Source organism: Pyrus communis, chromosome 6 (genome assembly GCF_963583255.1).
Source record: "Pyrus communis chromosome 6, drPyrComm1.1, whole genome shotgun sequence".
Classification (NCBI taxonomy): Eukaryota; Viridiplantae; Streptophyta; class Magnoliopsida; order Rosales; family Rosaceae; genus Pyrus; species Pyrus communis.
Genome location: NC_084808.1, coordinates 12,956,983 through 12,976,569, shown reverse-complemented (window position 1 = coordinate 12,976,569; position 19,587 = coordinate 12,956,983). Strand labels below are relative to the sequence as shown.

The 19,587-nt window shown below is 34.2% G+C and overlaps 1 long non-coding RNA gene across 2 annotated transcripts; it reads left to right on the top strand.

The window, feature by feature from the left end:
- Positions 1-9,084: 9,084 nt before the first annotated feature.
- On the top strand, positions 9,085-18,257 carry LOC137738222 (uncharacterized). Of its 2 annotated transcripts, none has more exons than XR_011068872.1 (3): positions 9,085-9,114; positions 16,955-17,014; positions 17,712-18,257. It is a non-coding gene; the product is annotated as an uncharacterized lncRNA (long non-coding RNA). The 2 variants fall into 2 exon arrangements; XR_011068873.1 differs by lacking the exon at positions 9,085-9,114 and adding an exon at positions 15,213-15,737.
- The last annotated feature ends 1,330 nt before the right edge of the window (positions 18,258-19,587 follow it).

Here is a 19,587-nt window from a genome sequence, read left to right as displayed (position 1 = left end):
GGTCACATGCGAGATCTTGTCCCTGAACACCGGATCGTCGTCGTTCAGGAGGCGATGGTCCAGCCTCTTCGACATCGCCAACACACACGCGTGGGCGTAGCTCCGGACGATAACGCCAACATCAATATCTCACGGATGTGCTTCTCGCTCGCCGACTCATCCTCCTGCGACATCGCTTTGACGATCGCGACCTCGAGGTCTAGGCCAAAATCCTCATGTTTTTGGGTTTTTCCTTCTGCGGGGAGGGAAGATGAATGCGGCTGGGTTCTTTATTTGGTTTTTACACAATTGTGGATATTTAATTCTTTAATTTAACTAAATAAGTAAAAATAAATAGTTAAAACGTTTTTAAAAATAAATACATACAATAAAATAAAACAAAAAAGGGTATTTTAGTAATCACGTTAAGTCTTATTCCGATTCAGTTGAATTAGTAAACAACTTCTATGAACTCAGTTTCATTTCTATTTTGATTCCTAAACATTTAAGTAAACAGCTTCAACATGAATCCGATTCTGATTCCTCTTCGTTTCAATTCCTCCTCAATTCAATTCCTCCATAATCTAATTCCTCCTATTTTGATTACAGTTACGTAAATGAGCCCTAAATAGAATCTCTGCATTAAGAAACCACAAGCAGCAAGCACTCGCAAGTAGGGGTGAAATTTTTTACCAAATTACCGTACCAACCACCCTACCAACCATACCATACCAAATTATTACCAAAAATTTGTACCAATTGGTAATGGTACAGTACTGGTACCCAAAACCAGTATTGGTGGTATACTGTACCTACCAATATTATTAATATTATATTATGTATTTATTCATATAATTATTTGAGGGCAAAATTAAAAAAAATTAATAATAATTATTGTAGAAGTGTGAAAAATGTAAAAAAAAAAAAAAAATATATATATATATATACAATCACTCATAGTGACAAGCTTTACAATTTTCAAGAAGAGGTCAGCTTCAAAATCCAACACTATAATCCTTAAACCTTAAATTTATATTTAACCGTCGATTGTCATTTACGCTTTATTCTTCTTACTGAATTTCATTTTTTTAATTTTCTTTTTTGAAAACATGATCATCTGGCGGATGTAAGAATATGAACGTTCAGATCTTTGATATCACATTTCGATATTTATGGTTAACTGAAATATGAGTTGATGTCATATAGTTTGTAGAAACTTTATAAACATCAAGCAATATTTTCACTAACCGTAAAACTCTGAACATAATATCAACGATCCAAACCGTTCATCTTCATGCATCCTCTAATAGATCATGTTTTCAAAAAAGAAAATCCGAAAAAAAACAAAATTTGATGAGAAAAATGAAACATAAATGTAAACAACAATCAACGGTTAAATTTTGATCTATGATTTATATGATTATAATGGCGAATTTCAAAGTTAAGCTCTTCACAAAAGTTGTAAAGCTTGTCATTACGAGCGTTTATATATTTTTTCTATATTTTTAACACTTCTACATTAATTAAAAAATATTAGATTTTGGGTAAACTAAGTGGCGTAAAACAAATTGGCAATTACCATTGGTATACCATACCAACCAAACTATTTGATATACCGATATTTGATATACTAAAAGTTTGGTATGGTAATGGTAATAGATTTTGTCGTACCAAATATTTGGTATGTTAATTGGTACAGAGATTTTGGTACGGTAATGTACCAAAACCACCCCTACTTGCAAGCACACCAACACCAATCCATGTAGAAAGTGAGAGAGTGTCGAAGTAATATGAGAGGCAATGAAAGATTTTTTTCTAAACATTATTGAAATATTATAGAATTATATATATATATATATATATATATATATATATTATAACATATATTTATATTTTTTTTTGCAGTACGGTAATACCATCGATAATAGTATCGAATACCAATACCGTACTAAAAATTTTCGGTTCACTATAATATTGTTCCCTTACCAATTAGCACAAAAAGTTTGGCAAAAAATCGATATGGTACAATTGACAATTCGGTTGGCATGGTAATTTGGCAATAAATTCCACCTCTAACCAGAACAACACAAGGTAGAGACACAAACAGTCCACCAAAGTAGCAACAAAAGAGGGAAAGTGACACACCCCGACCTAAATCAGAGCGTGCTAGCCGTCACGTGAGAGTGACGTAACCATGTGCACAGTGCGGAATCAATAATGATATGGAGAAATACGAGTGAATAAAAACCAAACTACTAAAAGTACTAGCTAAAATAAGGTGCTAGTGCGAGATTAAGTGTGAAATACACAATCAGAGCATAAATAGCCTAAGTGCAGTCCGACTGGACAAGTACTAACTATACAACACCCAAAAGTGATCCTACATTTGTGATGTTCTGTTAGAACCACCGTCGAAATCTCCGTGAGCACCAAAGCACTTCTACCTAAAACCTGGAAAGGCACAAAACTGATAGGAGCATATTTATGCTACTTAGTTATGTTGTTTCCTTGCATTTACTTAGTTAATTACTATCTATTTTAGTCTTTTAAGCTATTTTCGTATGTTTTTAGGTCCTAATGGCAAAAGGAGTAAGAAAGTGCATTTTGAGGCTATTTGGAGCAGTTTTGGGCATGGATTGGATAGCTTAACTATGGAGCAATGTGGATGGACGAAATTGAAGTCAAGAGATGCTAGGAAAGGCTAAAAATCTGGAGAAAGAAGTCCAAATGCAAAGAAGATAAGGAAAGAGCAAGAAATAAGGAACCTTATCCAAATTTCCTTATCTTATCCAAACCTTATCCAACCTTATCTTATCTTATCCTATCCTAATATTTTCCTACCTTAATTCCAACTTCAAAAAGGACTCATTTTCACAATAAATCACCTAAATATCAAGTTCTAGAAGCCCTATTTTCGTGCATTAAGTTTATGCCACATGTAACCCTTCTAGAAGTCCTAGAATCTGCCACAAGGACCATTCCTTGTCCTCCTTGGAATCTAATTGAAAGTATCCTTGTTCTTTGGTGATTTGGAGTCCTAATTCCTCTCATTTTCAGCCCAAATTCGTGCCTCCCCTTCACCCTATAAATACTTGATGCCACAACACTCAAAAACCACCACCCTCTACCACAAATTCACACCACACCATCCACCACACCTCAAGAGCCTAAATTCACACAAATCCCCATTGCTGGCAGCAAGGAAGGAAGGAGGAGCCACCTGGAGTGTTTCTAGGTGTATTCTATCTTTGTTTTTAATGTTTAAGTTTAATTATCTTTGTTTTGCGAACATGTGGAACTAATTTCTTTTTAGTTGGAGGTGAATTCGAAGCTATGATTATATGTTTTATATGAATTGATTACGTCTAGTTATTGTTTTTTAAGGCATGAATGTGATTTGCTTATCTAAGTTATTAAAACTTGTTTATGTATGTGGGTTGGGGGTCGACACTTGATTTGCATGCATGAATTTGATGCTAGAGTATAAGGGGGGTTCACGTAAGAGTTATTCACTTATATTCACAAGTAGTGGAGGTTGCTAGTCACAATCGCGTTAAGTAAATCCTTGGTATGAGTCTCATGTGTTTCATAGTGATGAATGCCTTGTCAATGCTTATGATTTTCATAGAACTTAATGACTTTTGACATGTATCTCTATCATGTGTTTCATATAGGGAACTTGAGAAAGATAATTTGGTTTAGATGCGTATTCCATCTAATTCAATGAAATAAGGAAAATCTGATGGTTAGTTGTGCGATGCAACTAACTTGGGGCGTTGTCATTCATAGTCTAAAGGAAAAATAACTGGAAATTGATTTGTATGCATATATCATGTGTGGAGAAGGACCCTCTAACTAGCCTTTCACCCATTTATTTCACTTAAATTCGTTTTTCCAAAGTATTTTCTACAAAGTTTTTGTTTTAAGTTTTAAATTCGTCAAAAACAATCCCCCTTTCATTTAGTCTTGTTATTTGAGTCAAAATTTGTTTTCTTTGAGTCTTTTGAGTCTAGTTAAGGTTTATTTTCGTCCAAAACACTTGTTAGGTATAAAATTGAGTCTTTTTGAGTGTCTGTCGCTGTTTTGAGTGTTTTAAGTTAGTTTAGAGTCTATAGAGTCTAGTTTAGTGTTTTTGAGTCTTAATTATGTTGATTAGCATCCCTTCTAATCCCCGGCCTAAAACGATCCCTACATTCATATACTACAATCATAGGGTTTTAATTTGAGTGTTAGAATATTTCACATCAAATTTCAAAATTTGATGTAGCGCTGCGCCTACACGCAACCACTGAATTGGTATTAAAGACGTACCCTGAAGGTACTACATGGGCAATCCCAACGCATCTCAAGCGGATCCAACCCCCATGTTCCTCAAAATGATGCTTGCCTTGTTTGTTATGCTGACGCGGGTTACTTATCAAACCCGCACAAGGCAAAATCCCCGAATGGTTATGTCTTTACCGTTAGAGATATCGCAATATCTTAAAGGTCCACAATATGACCTTAGTTGCGAAATCTTCGAAATGTTCCAAGACTCACCTCACTTCATTACGCCACAAGGGAGACATGGTTAGGAGTTCTTGTTGAGCATATTAGAAGTATTTGATGTGTTTTCATCCATCGTTAAGTCCCAACAACGATCCATGAAGACTCTGCCGCATGTATCAACCCGACCAAGCCATGATACATCAACGAAATCAACACCAAGACATATTGCGTCCACATCTACATCAACAAAGCATCAGGAGATTGAAGTCATGCAAGCCAATCCCAGACAACCTTGTCGACCTCTACCCGATGTCACTGCTGAAGCCAACCTTCTAGAAGCTTGTCCAAGGAATTGGTATGCCTAACTATCATATGCAATACTTGTAGTTCTCATTTGGAAGTTATGTCAAACTCAGGGGGAGTATCCAGAAGTATACTTACTTGATCTTAATGTACTCTTTTTCCCTATGATTAGGAGCATTTTTCCCACTGGGTTTTTACTACCTAACTAGGTTTTAACGAGACACCCATCATGGGCTGATCATACCCTTGTGAGCTCTTCTACTTACGTCCAAAAGATGTATAGTTTTTGACTTAATGCAACTTCTCACCTTTCTCCTTAGACTATGGGTTTTTCCCCACCTTGGGTTTTACCATAGCGAGGATTTGTAAGTTTTACCTTTGTATGCATTCTTCCGTTGATTTAAGACTTGCATTCGCTCATTGTGTCGACGACTTAATCAACTGTACTTACTTCAACGCTGAAGACCTGATGCGTCATTTACTTGAGTATTTACACACTCAAGGGGGAATGTTGCAGTCTTATTGGAATAGGAATGTGATTGTGTAAATCCTAGTAGATATGGGAATATCTCTTATATTCCTATTAGGAGTTGATTACCTATTAAATGTTGTAATCCTAAAGGGTAAGGAATTAACCTTCCCTACTACTATAAATAAAGGCACAAAGGGGTGGAATAACACACACTCACAATTACACATCTCTCTCTCTTTCTCTCTACTATTGCCGCACTCTATGGCCTCCATAATTGCTTAGTAAATTATGCTTACAACAATATATATATATATATATATATATATATATATATATATATATATATATTAATTAAACGTAGGGCAAACTTGATATAGGTCCAATTTTTTGAGCCAATAGTAGGAATAGTCCAATTTATTAAAATAAGTCCAATTCCTTAAATCTTATTATTTTATTATCAATAATTATCTCTTAAATGATAAGATTTATCAAAAATCAAATTTCTTCCTAATTATCTCTTTGATTATTTATTTATTTTGTTCTTTCTTGTTCTTTATCCCATTTTAAACCCCATTTATAGATTTTAGTTTTTATTTTTATAATCAACCTATATCATAGGTTAATTATATTTATCTACCTATATGACAGATTCTTTTTTTATAATCAAGTAAGATTCATGTGTCTTGCTTGTAGATATATTATGTTTTTTTCTACCTTTTAGTTAAGTTTCATATCTTACTTATAGGTATGATATACATTCATATATTTGTTACTTGAGTTAGGGTAGAATGATTTGCAGATAGATTTATGTCAATATATATATTTTTTTTGTTATAAGATATTAATTATATTTTTTGGGGTTGAAAATTCATAATATTAGAAGATTTTAATTGATTTTTAATATTTTTAGAAAATATAAATACATATAATTAGGTAATTTGACTCACTCCTAAAAACCATCTATGTTTTTGAACCTGGATCTAAAAGCCCCTTAAATGTAATGTTTATAACACTAAATGAATATATTTAGAAATAATTATCTTGATATATAAAATTTTTAATTACTGAAATAATTAATGACGTTTATTAAAACCGTGGAACCTTGATGAAAATTTGAAAAGGAATCAAGTCTCAATGAATAGAATTGAAAAAAGAAGGATGGAAACCTAATTTCTTCGCGCACACACATTATTGCATGCATGCAGTTGCAATATTGGGTGTTAGTGAAGTTTTGCATGGCAACCCCATCGGTTCATGTCCGGGGATTGATTGCAACATAGACTGCGCAAACAGATTTCCTGGCCGCAAGGGAATTTGTGACCCATCAAACCATTGCACCTGCTATAAAGACAACCCAGGAAAAGGTACATGCAATCTGGGTTTGGGTTATTGCGATCCCGGGTGCGATGCAAATTGTTGCTCTGACAAGTGCTCAAAACAATATCGTGGTGGTGTTGGATTTTGTGACGATACTTTTGGACGAAAGATTTTTCAGTGTGACCCAGTGGCAAAGCTACGTAGGGTGAGGAGTGGTGTCTGCCCCTCCCCTCGTCGAAAATCAAGCCCAAGAGCGGTGCTTCCACCCGTCTGGTCCTGTCGGAAGTGATGAAGTTCGTCTGTGTTTTTTGGGTTGATTGCTGCAGCAAGTTATCTTTTTTTTTTTGTGTGTGTGTGAAAACCACACCAAAACGACGTTTTTGTGTGTGTGTAAAAACTCTTCAGTTGGACGACATCGTTTGGGTTATTGAGTTAAAAAAAAATAATTAAATAATTAAAGGAGTCCCTGGTGCGTTCACTATCCCAGACCCCAAGCGGAGAGTAGCAGCTCCCCAATTCCCAGCCGCAACATCCTGTTAGCCTTCCTTGCTTCCAAAGTTCAAGCCATCTCTCTGTTGCCAGGTTCCAGGCGCCATCCTTTGGTTTGGTTGGCCACTTCTCTCCAAATTTTTAGATGAAATCTTTAATTTCTAAATTTATATTATCCCTAACCCTAATTCATAATTTAATACAAAATGTTGTTTAATTTATATAGAATCATAGAGTAATTGATCAACATTGTTAATGACTATTAATTATGGATTATTGATAAGAAATTCTATAATATTGATGAATCAAATTGTTATTTAGGGTAAAAATTGAATTTTTTTTATTATAGATTAATTGATTATTGATATTAATTAATTGGATTTTTGTTTATTGAATAATTTATATGATTATTGGTATTGATTGGTTTAATTAGTTATTAGCCATATAGTATATTCTACTTTAAGATTAAGAGTCTAAGATTTTTTTTTCTTCACATCATACAGTTAATTAATATAAAGATACTATATTGAGCCTATTATGCAAAGTTTTCAAGGTATGGAACATCGTCAGCAACTATTGTAATGTGTTTGTATTGATAAACCTTGAAAGATATTACTATAAAAGGATTTGATTGTTGTGATTTTTTTTAATCTTGCACTCTTTAAGTTCACCCCTCCTGGCTTCGCCACTGGTGTGACCGGCACATAAGTTGGTACACCATGTGTCATTATACAAATAGTGGGATTTGTGTGTTAAAAAGTTAATAACTTAAAAAATAAAATTTCTCACCACTTACATAAAAACACGTGATGTACCACTCATGTTCCCGTCACAATAAAAAATTTCTCATTTTGGACAAGCATATACCATATTTCAATGCAGTTTCCGTGTTAGAAATCTTAAGTATTTCATATTTGCAACCATAAAAACTGAGAATAAAGTGTATTTTAACACCTTTATTTATAGAAGGTGGGAAAATCTACTCGATATATTTATCATCAATGAATCAATTTGAATGAGAAATTTTATATGTATTTGTTTCCTGCAATTGATAAATTTCTTCCATCGATCGTCTTAGAAAGTATTACAATAATTTATGTTGTATCATATTCATATATGATTCCGAGGATGGTTTCTTGTCTTCCTATTCCTTCAGCCTTCAGACGAATTAAACATTCTCGTTTATGTTTGGGTTGTTCTAATCTGCCAGCAGGATCATTGTTTGATAAATTAATTTGTAGGCTAACTTGGATAAGGAATTCTAAAATAACGGAATTTAATTTTATAGAATTTGTGATTTAATTGTTTGGATAACTTAAAAAAAAAAAAACAATGAAATTTAAATAAAGAATTTAATGTGTATGTAGAGTCATTAATATATAAATGAGAAAGTGTAGTTAGAACTTCATAAGTATTTGTCCCTAAACTTGTTGGAGTGTGGACCAATAGTCTATAAAAAAAAAAAGGGGAAATGTTATTAGTACTCCAAAAATCTCATTCTACATTCCTCACAAGTGTATTTGTCTTTTTAATTATAAAAAGTTAAGAATGCGAAATGATATTTTTAGAGTGCCAATAACAATTTCCAAAAAAATATATAAAAAAAAAGGTTTTCAAGGGGCAAAAAATGCATGGAAGTTCTAATGGAATTAGCCGAAATAACCATTGCTCCACATTGTTATAAGTTCAAAGACCAGTTCATAAACTAAAGCCCAATCGAAGTTAAGAAATCATTGATCCAATTATCTCTTATCATTTTCTTATTTGTACTAACCACAAAAGTTAAAGCTGGAAGGTGAAAAAACAAAAAAATCACTAAACCGTTAAAACAGGCTTCACCCTTTGTAATTATGGGACTTTGTCTCACTGTGCAAGTAATAATGAAGTTGAGTAAAAGCAGCGGGACTTTCCTAGTCGTTGGCTCATCAACAAGGCTGGCGGAGGAGATCAGTGTTTTTTCTTCATTTTTGTTTTTCTTTTTTCTTGTGTTTTTTTTTTTTTTTTTGCAGCGCTTCTTTTTTAGTTCTTGAGTTGTTGGATCATCAATTTTGTAGCTAGAATCACCGGTAAGCTTCTCATCCTTAGATTTTAGTTAATTTCATTTGCATGTAACAGTTTTAGTTACCATGATTAACCTCTTTGATTATATCTGTATCACAAACATTTTGCATCTGGGATTTTATTCTGTCTAATTCTCTGTTTAAATTTCCACAGTTTCTTAATAATCTGGGTGGTACTTGAATCCATGATCTAATATTTTTGGTATATTGAGTTATTCTCATACTTTGTTCTTGGCCAAAAGTGGTCTTAATCTTACAATTTCCATGAATTTTACTTGTTTTGGTCGATTAGGACGGAACTCATGTCCATTTTTTGTGATCTGTTGAGATGTCTTCTTTGCTGTGAAGATGAGCATGATAGTGCTTATCATTCTCGCAATCAATTTCCTCGGAAAAACCCTTTCCAACAAGCATGATTAATATTATGAAACCTCCCACAGAAACACTTCGCAACCCTTGACATCTTTTACTCCAGATGCATCATCCCTTAAACCGCCACCGACCCGATATAATCAAGTCCTAGCTCTTTTTAATTCATCTTCATCGTCCCTCAAGCCTCCGTCATCTTTGTCCAAACCACCACAAGTTTCTTCAATCAATACATTTTCATCATCCCCTAAATCACGACAATCTGGTTCTGTTGATTCTTATTCAACATCCCTTAAAACCCCAACATCTTCATCTAAGCTTCCCCAATCCACTTTTGGTAATTCATCTTCATCACTCCTCAAACTCTCAACATCTTCATTCAAATCATCCCAATATTTCTCCAGTTCATCAACTAGCCCTCCTATACCTTTGCTGTCATCATCTTGATAGAAATTGGGTAGTTCACAAGATCGGAAACCGATGTTGTTTAGACTATCCATCACAATATGGTGTGAAGGATATGAATAGAGAGTGAGTATGAAATTGAATGAATCTAACAGAAAATGATTTGACAAATATATAAAGATGGAAATATCCTTTCTGGATGAGGAGTATTCTTCAGGTGAAGTTATAACTTTTCATGTTGAAATACAACTGTTCATATCTTTTTAGAATTAAATAATTAATTAATTATATTATATTATTTCATTTATCAATTAATTAACTTATTTCACTACAATTATATGTATATTAGCATACCAATGTTATGGTATACCTTCACACATGATTACACATATTGTGAAAACAATGTTATCATAATCATATTCCAACATCTCCCACTTGATTATGATGACATAAATGGTTTCCTATTCTAATTTGTTTCTCAAGAGTATTACTTATAAAGAAATTCAATGTAACATCAGATATGTGGCTTCTTTACTTAGTGCGCACTATTCCACTTTATCTGATAACATTTTACTCTTTAGTAAAATGGCATCATATCCAAGTAACTAGGAAAACCAATCCATACCCGGTTACAAATGATGACTTAGTCCCGCACTATACACCACAGTGTTACTTCTTGAAGCTTATTACGAATTTTACTTTCAAGATGATTTATTATAACATAATTACCTTGCTAGTGCCCTCTATCTTTAACCGACCAAGTACTCAAGAACCAGATAGAGTCACATCTACTTGTCCATGTTTCAAGCGTCCCTAAAATCATACAACGATGCCCGCCACACGTCTCACACTACAACACATCTAGATGTTTTGCAAACCCATTGTAGTCACATGCTCTCTAAATTTTTCCAGAGACAATCCCTTGGTCATCGGATTGGCCACATCTTTTCGAAGGGTATGTAGTCGACTTTTACCTCTCCTCTCTCCACTATATCTTGTATTTAGTGATATTTAATATCAATGTGTTTTCCTTTGGAACTATTTGCTCCACTCTTTATCAGAAAGATGGCGGACTTATTATCACAAAACACATTGACGGGCTCCTTGGGTATACCTATATTTAAATTATCGAGAATTCGTTTAGCCCATACTGCAGTACTTACCGTTGTGCTACAAGATATATATTCTGCTTCCATGGTAAATTCTACAACACAGCCTTGTTTCTTAACCAAGAAACAGCCATTCCACCAAACAAGATAATGTTACCACTTGTTGACTTTCTGTCATCCAAGTCGCCTATGAAATATGCATCTCAATAACAAACTAAATTCAGATCATTTAATCCAAAACAAAGTTTCATATAATAGGTGCCTAATTCTCTTTACTGCCATCCAATGTTGCTTTCTAGGGTTGGATTGATATCTACTTACCAATCCAACTGCATGACATATGTCAGGTCTTGTGCTAGTCATAACATACATCAAACTTCCAATTGCTTGGGCATATGGAACATTTTGCATATCAATGATGTCTTGCTTCTGTACAAGACACATATTTTTGGACAGCATCATTCCTTTACAACTGGCTTGCAATCTTGCATATTAAATCTTTTAAATATTTTATCCAGATAATTTTGTTGATCCAAATAGATTGACATCTCTATCCCTAGTAATTTTAATTCCTAGAACATAAGATGCTTCCCCATATCTTTCATTTCAAATTTGGATCTCATATATGACTTAGTCTTTTCAATCATATCTATAGAGTTACCTATAAGTAAGATGTCATCTACATATAATGACAACATATAGAAATTGTCTTGGCACTTCCAAGAGTAAACACAATGATCCAATGGATTTATTTTATAGCCCATTTCCATAATGGCTTGGTGCAACTTTAAATACCATTGTCTTGATGATTGTTTAACTCCATACAACGACTTTCTTAATTTATAGACTTTGTTTTCATGTCCTTTGACATGATATCCTTTGGGTTGAATCATATAGATGTCTTCCTTCAAATCTCCATTTAAGAACGTTGTTTTGACATCTAACTGATGAAGTTCTAAATCCATTCTAGCAACAATTGCCATAAGAATACGAATAGATGTAAATTTTGCAATTGGAGAGTAAGCATCCACAAAATCTATACCCGGTTTCTGAGTATAACCCTTAGCTACAAGTCGAGCCTTAAACTTATCTAAGGTACCATCTGATTTGTACTTCTTACGAAGTACCCACTTACAATTGATGGGCTTTCTTCCATCAGGTAGATCAACCAATTCGCAAACTTCATTTTTTTTTTTTTGTATGGAATTTAGTTCTTCATTCATTGCTTGTTGTCATTGTTTAGACTCAAAACTATCCATTACTTCTTTATAATTCCTTGGGTCTGGATCTCTCATTAAATGATCTACATTGTTATGATCACCAATGTTTACATCTCCCACTTGATCATTGCCAATGTCATGATCATGAGATAAGTCCCAAAGATTCGAATTCTTGTATTGGATTAGCCAAATCAGTAGTTTCAATAAAAGTAACATCTCTACTTTCAATCAATCCTTTCTCAAGATGATAAAACCTATATGTGACACTATTATCAGGATATCTTATGAATTTACATTCCAAAGTTTTTGCTTGTAATTTGTCTCTTAATGGCTTTGGAATGAGGACATGCGATTAACAACCCCAAACTTTTAAGTTTGATAAATTAGGTTTTCGCCCATGACATAATTCATATGGAGTCAGTGGCTTCGCCTTTGTATGAACTATATTTAATATATATGTTGCAGTAGACAAAGCTTCACCCTAAAAATGTAGAGGTAAGTCAGCATAAGACATCATATCCATCAGAGTTCGATTTCTTCTTTATGCGATTCCATTTTGTTGTGGTGTATAAGGCATAGTATAATTATGCCTTATACCATTCTTTTCGCAAAAATCATCAAAGCCTTCAAATTCTCCACCTCAATCACTATTAAGGGTCTTTATGGATTTTCCTAATTGGTTCTCTACTTCTTCCTTGAACTCTTTAAACTTGTCTAAGGCATCATTTTTATGCTTCAAAAAATAGACATGCGCATAACGGGAATAATCATCGATGAAAAAGTCACAAAATATTTAATTCCTCTATGGGTGTTAGTTCTTATTGGTCCACATAAATCTGTATACACTATCTCAAGTAAATTTGTAGAAGTCCAATGCTAAGAAAATGATTTTCTAGTCATTTTTCCTTTAATACATGATTCACATGTATCAAAATCATGTGCATTTACTTGAGGCAACATTCCATTTTTACTCATGCGTATCATTTATTTATTTATTTATGTGACCTAAATGTAAATGCTATAAATATGACAAGTTTTGAACAGTAGAGATAGAGGCATACTCGGAAGAAATAATTTTATTAATACAAACTGAGTACATATCATCAACTCTTACTCCCCTTACATAAATATAACTCTTTTTTCCAATAGTGACAGCACCATTCATGAACCTTGTCTAAAAACCTTTCTTTTCTAAGATAGAGACAGAGACAAGATTCCTCCTTCTATTGGGTGCAAACAGAACATTTTTAAGCACAATGGTAGATTTACTATTGTTGATCTTGCAATTTCATTCACCCAAAATATCGACATAAGTATTGTTGCCCATGTAGGGATGATGTTCTCCTAGTGCTTTCTCCTTGAAATTGATGAAGCAACTTTTGTCCTTGCATACATGACGAGTTGCTCCTGAGTTTATCCATCATTGTCCTTGATCTTCAGCAATGAGTGCTTCAAGACAGTCAAAATCAGTTATTTAGAATTTTTGTTGTTCTTGCTTCGTTTTGGGCACTTTTACCTATAATGGACAGTCTCTCCACAATTGTAATGTACACTCTCCTTTCCTTTAAACTTGTTCTGCTTGCGGTGTCCAAACTTTTTGAAGTTTGAGCGCTTGTTACTACTACTATGTGGCTTGTGCATGTGTTGCTTGTTTTTCTGAGAATCTTCCACTATGAGGAGGTTGGCTCTGCCTTGTCCACATTCCTTTTTCCTATAATTTTACAAACTTCTTCAATAGCCAACATTGCAGGAAATGTATCCATCGTTAATTCAACTTGACCATAAGTCATGGAAGTAACTACATTTTCCCAAGAATTTGGGAGGCTACCAAGAAGAACACTAACTTGCATTTTATCGGAAACTGGATGGCTAGCATTGGCTAAGTCTTTTGCCAGTACCTCCATTTTAGTAATATGATCAACCATAGAATTAGTTTCCTCCATTTTGTCCTATTGTATTCCTCAAGCAATAACTGAATGTACATTTGAGATTTAAGGCCATGCTTCTTTTCAAGTACATCCATGATTTCTTTGGCCAAATCATATTCTTCATAGAGAGGTATTAATTTCTCTTCCATGTAATTGAGAATTGTGGCCTTAGCCAACTCATTATCTTCCACCCATTTATTTTAAACTCGGGAGGGCCCAAGAGGTCTCTCGCCCTTGATAGTGTATAAAGTCTTGTCATGGGTTCAAAGATAAGTGATCATTCTCTTCCATATTCGATAACTAACGTTGTTCAACCTCCCTATTTTAAAAACTTCGGATTTGGAAGATTTAGTTGCCATAGCTCATAAAATTACAAAACAAACACAATGCTTAATACAAACTTAAATACAATTACAAATACTACTAGTGTACTTTTAATTATTACAAGCCACAAATACTAAATGTTCTTAATAAATTAAAGACTAAAAAACAAAATAAAATAAAAGATAAAGACTTATTTATTTTTAGTAGCATATGCCGGACACACTCACAAAGGCTTTGTCCAATCAGTGAAAGACGAGTACTTGTTCAGACGATCACATCGATAGAAGGCTCGTGGATTTCTTGCTTGTCTACTTGGCCAAGCGTGATCAATTCTTTCTCTTTTTTCGTGAACAAAAGCAACATCTTCTCATCTAGTGGTTTCTCTTTCAATTCTCAATGGCCTTGGTCCCCTTAAATTTCTTGTAGTTAAAATTTCTATTTGTGCCAAATCAAGATATAAACCATAACGAGTATTATATTGATCCAAATGATTAAGCACTCTAACTCTTGGATCCCTAAAATTAAACCTTTGCTTCCACTTTTGGTCTTCGTGACTGTTATTCAAAGTATTCCATAAATCAACCTTATGAGTAAAATTATTAGGGTAAACGGGATTGATAAAACCTGAATTTGGTTTGATCGTTAACACCCAAACAGGTAGGAAAGGGTTCCAATTGCAATTGTCCCAAATTTTACCTAGAAGAGGAGCCCACTTCGAAGAATTTGTTGACTTGACTTTGTGATGGACGCCAATCTCTATTATTGCACTTTGCTTTTTCACGTGCACTATCAAAGTGCTCAGAACAAAAAGCTTCCTAGATTTTATTTGTTTCCCACGTGAAGCCTCCCCATAAACAAATTCTCCTTTTTTATTTTCACAGCAATTCCCTTCTTCTTCTTTATTTCGAAGCACTTCCTTTGGGAAAAAATAGGTTCCCCTCTCTGCTGTCTCTAGAAAAACTTCCTTCCGCAGCTCGGCGGATAATCTCGAATAGCAGAGACAATTCTTCTTGGAAGATAACGGTGTTGTCGACGTGGTTTATTACCACGAGAGCACAAAACCGCGGCTAGATGACGTGACCATGGTGGGAGAACACGACCACACTGCTGAGTGTTATGAGTCAGTGGGATGTTGCAGCGAGTTCACGGCGGAAGACGAGACCACGATGGAGACAAATGGCGTGAAGCGCTTATTTTTCGAGCCGAAAGTTGCGAGTTCAAATTCAGATTTGCAGTAATCTGAGAGCAACTTCGAAGCAGACTTCATAGTGTAGGTAAATCCCTTTGGCTTGGTGACCAAAGTGTAGGAAATCGATCAGCACTTGTAGTTTCCATGTGCATATTCGGTTTTTGTAGCCAGCAATGCCGACTGCAATGGGTTTTCTGAGGTTCTAATAGGACTGAATAAACCCTATGGATGTAATTCGTTCAAATTATGACAATGGTAATTATATTCGGGGAGTGAACTTAGTGAATTTGAACTCTAAAATGGTTCAATGGCATATTGTGTTTTGTTCTATGCTGAATGAAATGGTGTGGGGGAAAATAGTTTGAATTGTTGGGTTAATTCAAGCCTGGGTTCAAACGGGTTGTAGAATGGGATTGCGAACATGCTATAATGTTTGAACGATTGGGAATTTTTGTGAGTATTAGCTCAGATGCTGATTCTGAACTTTCGATCAAAATCGGTTCAATATTTTCCTTGTCCACCAACGTCTTCTTCCCTAATTTCTTCTCAAGTTGAAACTTAGTAAGAATGTTGCTGGATTCGTTACTTTATGAAGAGGAAGTCTCAAATATAGTTCGAGACGTCCTCGAAAGAAAATTAGGCAAATTGTTATAATTCATGAAAAAAAAAAAACTTGTCTCTAATACCAATGATAGAAATTGGGTAGTTCATAGGATTGAAAATGGATGTTGCTTAGGCTATTGACCTTAATATGGTGTGATATGAACAGAGAGTGAGTATGAAATTGAATGAATCTGACAGAAAAGGATTTGACAAATATATAGAGATGGAAATAACCTTTCAGGAGGAGTTATATTCTTTAGGGGAAGTTATAACTTTTCACATTGAAATACAATTGTTCATATCCTTTTAGAAATAAATAAATAAATATATTATTTCCTTTATTAATTAATTAACTTATTTTACTACAATCATATGTATATGAGTACACCATCTTAGAGTATGAGTATGAAACATGATATACTGAATGAATTCTTGGTTGGAATTGTCTCAGCAGTGTGCTAGAATAAATCCTTTTCCTTGTAGGATTGTAAGTATTTTGGTACTGCATTGTGTGAGGGTTTTGGATTCTGCAGAGATTGGTCTTATACAATTGTAATATGATAAGGTTTGTTCCACACGAGTTCTAATAGAAGGATGAGTTGGATTAATACTATATATAACTTCATTCACTGCTCTTGCAAATATGATGCTCATATTGTACTGAATACCTATTGTTCAGAAAGCAATTTTGTTTTGTAGAGAGGAGAAGATTGATTGGTTGTGAAGCTGCTATGGCTTATTCGATTTCGAATTCTGCAGGTATGTTCATAGCAATCTTTGTTCTTGGTCATAGACTTATTGCTTGGTTTGTTTTAGTGTGTAGGTAATTCAATTGGCGTGTCAATGATCTATGATTCAGTTCTTACATGTGGTATCAGAGCGTAGGTTGAACACTGTCATTGAGTTCAAGGTTTTACACAAGAATCTGAAACAAAAGCCAAGAAAATGTAAAGTTTATCCCCAGAAATGCATAACCTTGTTCTTGAATGTAGGAAGAACAACACCGTTTAAACTTTGTTTTGAATATAGGTAGAAACAACATCATCTTAAATAAATAATAAATAAATAAATAAAAAGGGGCTTCTGACATTTTGACCATTATTGTTGGTATTCTAAAGTTTACTAACTCAATACCAAAATATGTGGGTGATAAGTTTACAAACTCTATCACACCTCTCACTTTCACTCTCAATAAAATTGGACAAAGAAATAGAGAAAGGAGGGAAACAACAAGCTTTGAAAAAAAAACACTTGGACTTTGATATATGAAAAGAGAGTTTACAAACTCAATAGCTTACAAGCTGAAATTAAATGAATGGGAAATGGGATTCGGATGGGATGCTCTAAAGCTTAGCAAGATGGCCTATTTATACAAAACAGAAATTAATAAACAATGCAACAACACATGCAATGAATGGGGTGTTTAACATCTTTACACCCTTTAAAACACATGCAGGAACTTTGGACAGTCTAGCACACATATGCAGCTATCTTTCCAGCTTGCAATCAACACTCTTTCGGCTAATACATCACATGGCAGCACACTGCTGTCTTGTAATCAGCTTTCGGCTAACAGATGGAGGGAGCAATGATCTTTGTAGTTGCTGGAAACAACCTGGAAAGAAACTAACAGCTTGCTTTAACCATTAACAACCTGTTTTGATTTGATTTTCCAACAATTATGTCTTTTGGGTTCGCACCCTTCCTTCTTGTTTCTGCAATTATATTGATTCAAACACTCTATGCTTCTGGTTTTTCTCGATCTATCTTATTCATGTTTTGGATTAAGGTTATTACATCTTTCGATTGCTCCAAAAGGTATGTTTATGACTTTAAACTCAAATTTAGGTTAAAATTATTTTGAATGAAAAAATGCCATGTATTTGCATATAATTGACATTTAGACTAGGATCGTGCTGATTCGAATCAGGGGTTTCAAAAACAATAAACTAAATTGACTATTATTCCAAGTTTCCACTGCTGTTTTATATTAAGTATATTGAATTTTTTATTCTTGATATATGTATGGTGTGATATAACACGAATATGTACGTTTGAATGTGATTCCTGGATGCAATCTTCTATGAGTTATTTGCTCTATGTATGGCCATCCTTGTTAAGATATAAGACCATGTGTATGACAAAATTGACTCATGATGAGGATTACATGGTGAAATAGATAGAAATCATGAATCCCAAAAGATTCAAAGTGTTGATTTCATTGCTGTCTTTTGCAATTTCACTAAAAACAATGAATTTGGCTATTATGCCTATACTCACTGGTGGAAGCAATTACAGGAAGTGGAGAAGGGAAATTGAATTGATTTTGACATTGAATGATTATGACATAGCATTGGATACACCACAGCCTATACCTCTTACTGATAAGAGTACAAAGGCTGAGAAGTTAGAGTTTGAAAGATGGACAAGGGCTAACAAAGTGACATTGTCAATTTTGGAAAGTGGGATGACAGACACCGTGCATGGATGCATCAAAAGGTGTGAGCCTGCAAAGGACTATTTCAAAGCCATTGAGAACAAGTTCAAGGAATCACAAAAAAGCTGAAATTGCTCAGTATATGACTCTTTTCACAACTTACAAGTTTGAAGGGGTGGTTCAATAAGAGTTCGTATTATGAAGATGACATATGCGGCCGAAAAACTCAATTCATTAGACATGAATATTTGTGAAAAACAACTGGTATTTATGATCCTACAAGCACTTCCTTTGAAGTTTAGTCAACTAAAAGTCTCATACAATACTCTAGATAAGTCATGGTCATTGAATGAGCTTATATGTCAGTGTGTTCAAGAGGAAAATCGACAGAAGATGGACAAAGGAAAAGAAGTTGAGGCAGTCGACTTTGTTTAGACATCAAGGAAGAAGGACTTCAATGAATTCTGGTAAAACTTCTAAATCCAAATACCCTGATAAATCTTATGTGCCTGCTAAGAATTTCGACTCCTCTAAGTCTAACAATTTTAAGGTCAAAAATAAAAACATAGAAAAGGTTAGGTGTCACCATTGCAAAAGTAAAGGTCATTATAGAAAGGATTGTGAAATATTCAAGGAATGGTTGAGAGCTACGGGTAAGACTAATGTATATGTCTGTGAGGAATCAAATCTCATTGAAATTCCTGCAAATTCTTGATGGTTTGATATAGGTGCATCTGTGCATATAACAAATTCACTACAAGGTTTTGAGAAACAAAAACAAGCAAATACATATAATGTTTATGTTGGTGAGGGAACCAGAGTCACAGTTGAGTCTATAGGAAGGGTAAAACTCAAATTGTCTTTTGGTTTTGTGTTAGAATTGTCCAATGTGTTG